Raw genomic sequence first — 3,856 nt, 5'->3', positions numbered from 1 at the left:
AAGGAGAAAGGAAAGAGAAAGAGGGGGGGGGGGAGAGAGAGAGGAGAGTGACAGGTAGGTAGAGAAACAGGGTGGTACCAGAATGGCCGATTGGCCGCTTTCGACGAAGGGTTGCTCGTAAAGTAAAAGTTTTCTTAGACCGTAACGACGTAACGAAGAAATGCACCTAACGCCATTTCTCCGAAGGTTATCGTTGCTCGAGATCTATCATCTTTGAAATCTCGAAGGCGTCCCGCCCGTGGCAAAAGACTTTTCTGCGATTAGCCAAGTGACTCATTGTTCCCAATGAGGAGCTCACGATTGGCATCGTATAGTCTCGGCATAAATTAACTTTGTGTAGCCGATAAATTAGCTAGATATATAAATAAAGATAAATCGGCAAAGTCGTTATCGATTAACAATTTTTTTTTAGAACGTTCAGGCAAACAGCGAGCATTTTCATAACCGAAAAAGAGAATGCTGTACCGTCTTAATCTTTTTCCAATGAGTGGAACCGAGAGGAGATGAGAACTAAACAGTAGCGCACCATGTAAAATACGAAGTCTGTGGTCCAGACGAGACGAAGACGATACGGTCGATCGCCAATAGGAAAGATTCAGCTGGATTAATCATCAGTGATCAATGGGATCCGTGTTCGTAAAATGGATAAGTAAGGCCTGGACCACCTATAGCGAGTATAAAATTATCAATAGTTTTAATCAGCTAAACCGGCACTTTCCGTTCATTTATTTTTCTTCTCATTCCGTCACATTCCCTCTCATTCGTTTATGCTACCATATATACACGGTTCACGGTGGCTTCTTCCAGATCCCTTCTAGGTGGCTTCTAGATCTTGTTCGGGTCCACTCCCAGCCTTTTGTTCCTTCACCACGATATTTCATACCGCAGAAATAGTTTCCCAGTGACAAACTGTCCAGCAGTCAGTTTAAGGGAGAACCGCTCTCGATCTTTTCAGTTTCGATAGTCTCGCCACGCTCTCGGATTCGAAAGGAGATTCCAATACGATGCCGTCACGGATCTCACGCATTCCTGCACACCGGCTAAAACTTTGTTAAAACCGAAAGTCTTTCGTTCCTCGCGTATCAGTCGACGGAGATTGAAGAGTTTCGACGCGTCGAGCGATTAGGGTGCTTCGGACCTTTTCTTTTTTCTTTTTTTTCTTTCTTTTTCTTTTCTAAGGCCACAAACCAACTCCACCTTCCGCGATAATGAACCTCACCCTGTGGCTTAACCACTATGAGCTTGACGATCCGGATGTCGACGCCGGTTTTGCTTTAACCCTTAAACTGCCGTTGATCAAAGCGGCTGACGAAGATTTGATTGATCCGATGCCGGAAGGAAACTACTCACTATCTTTACTCGACATGGTACCACTATCTTCCACCTATCTGGGGCTATCGGTACATTGTCATTCGCAGTCCTACCTTACTGACCGGCAAATTTTTTTAATTTGAAAAAGCAGCGTGAATTTCAGCTTCACCACGACTGCTGAAAGGTTAAGGCAGTGCAGCTCTACATCGACCATTACTGCCGCAATTCACGGGATCCTTTTGCCAGTAGGTTTACATAAACCACCTGGTAACCCTGTAGGAGTTTTTCAGTGCGGCTGAAAAAAAAGAAGAAGCCACACAGAATTGTCGTACTGGGAAGGCAGACAATAAAGAAATAAAGCGAGAAACCGAGGAAAGTAGGGAAGGAGAGTAGCGAGAGCGGAAGGGTTGGTTGACGAGAGAAAGGTGAAGAGTTAAGAGGTAAGAGGGAGGACGGATAAGGCCGAGGAGAAAGGTACTTTCTAAATGGCTCGCACTGGTATGCGGAAGGGTTGAGGGTACCCTCCAATTTTTTTCATCCCCCTTTTTTTATCCCAGGCCAATGCGGCGGGGTGGTTATAGAGATCCCGTTAGGTCCATGCTGCCTATCGGCAAGCTGGCTTTTCTTCAGTGTTTTTTTTTCATCTCTTTTTCTTTTTTCATCACCTTTTTTTCTAAGCCTCACCTAACTGTGGTCCATAGCATCAGCTTCCGCGTTCGGGCACGGGGAGATTTTTCCCAAAGCCAAAATTCAGTTTTGCTGGGAAGAAAGCCAAAGGGGAGGAAGAGGAAAAGTGGAGAACCGAATGAGCCGAGCGCATCTGTCGCGCAGCTACGAGTCTCCGCCGCTTCCGTTAGAGCCAGAGAAGGACCCACCAAAATTACGTTGCTAATGTCCGTTCTGATGTCTTTGCTAATGATTCTGATAATTCTCAAGCAGGTAATTCTGTCGATCGAACAAAGTTTGTGGTGTAATTTTCCAAGAGTGATTACAAAGGGAAAACCCAAATTGACCCTTGAACCTTAAGTACGGTACCTCTATGCTTAAACGCACTTTGAGCTATGAGTCAATTTTAGGAAATTCTATGATAAAGACCCAAGTTAATTGGATCAATTTGAAATTCGATGTCTCCTAATGACTTGCGATGCTTCATGCGATAGAAATAATAAGTTAGTAGATAATAAATCTTTATTCTTGGTACTGGCGGTAATCTTTTCGAATAAATACATTTTTAAATACCTTGCCATTATTATTGTCTGCGCTCGAATTACGAGGTGCGTGCCTAGTCGCTCCATTTTGAATAATTATATATGCACGCTGGTCGTAAACTCATTAAATTCCGGAGACGTCTGACTGGATTTCACCAGTGTGTCAGGGTAGCTTTCTCCGTGACTCGGTAAACTTTCCTTTGTCCATAATCGATTGGATTTCAAGTCCTCGTAAAATCTTTGTGCTAATTCGAATTCATTAACGGTTAAGTCGTCGGAGTTCCCTTCAGCAATTTAATGCCAGGTTCAGTCACTTCGACAGCCGAGACGAAATTTGAGCATATCCACCTTGCAATCTGCACGTAGAGCACCTAGAGTATTTGGCCAAAAAAAAAGGAATTCTGAGAAAGGCAAATCTTTGAAATCTTTTTAACAAGGTCGGAGACCGTACTTTGCCATTTGCGAATATTTCGACCTTCTTTTTTTGAGGCCACTATATTTATGCGTTTACAGCCATTTCCCACTGCGATTCCCACCATAAAAATAAATTCAAGGCCAAAAAATCATTATGAATCTGGGCCTAACGGTATCGCGAAAAAAGTTCGAAAGTACCTGAAGTCGTTTTGTTCCCCAAAATAGTGCATCCCTAAAGAACACGGTCGAAGCACAGTAAACCTGTTACATTAAGAATAAGAATTGGCTTCTGCCAGACGTGTCAAATATATCGCGTTCCCACGCAGCCGAGGATACCATCTAAAACTAAAGGCAAAGTTCACGGCTAGCAAGAAGCAGCTGCACAGACGGGCCTAACAATTTATTGTGTTCTTAAACCGACCAATCAATAACAGGCACGTGCCACTGCGTCCTATACGCATCCGTATAGAGATTGTCAAAACCGAGAGAAGAGTCATCGAAGTAGGCACAGTATCGATCACGAGCCACACACCGAATTTAAATATAATAAAGAGCTGGTGAATCTGTGAAAAGGTCTAAAGCCAAACAGGACGCAGCGACGGGTACTTGCACGAGGAAGTGGAAGTGGCGGTAGCCGGTGTACCGCCGGGTAACGTCTGAACCGACAAGGTGGCAAACTGGTAAAGCAGCAAAGAGGCAAAGTAACAAGGGGGCAACGAGGCAGGAGACTGTGCGAGAGAAAGAGGAAGACAGAGAGTGAAGGGTAGAAAGAGTCGCTCCTCTCGGAGCAATAGTACTGTGGTGGGGATGGTGGGGAGAAAGAAAGGAGGCCTCAAGGCGAAGGGAGAGAGAAGGAGCGAGGCCGGGTAGGACGGGGCAGGAACCACTAACCCAGTGCGGAGTCGCTCAAGCTCTGCAAAAAC

Source organism: Cephus cinctus, unplaced genomic scaffold (assembly GCF_000341935.2).
Source record: "Cephus cinctus unplaced genomic scaffold, Ccin1 Ccin1_scaffold0407, whole genome shotgun sequence".
Taxonomy (NCBI): domain Eukaryota; kingdom Metazoa; phylum Arthropoda; class Insecta; order Hymenoptera; family Cephidae; genus Cephus; species Cephus cinctus.
Note: the sequence above shows the minus strand (reverse complement) of the source record.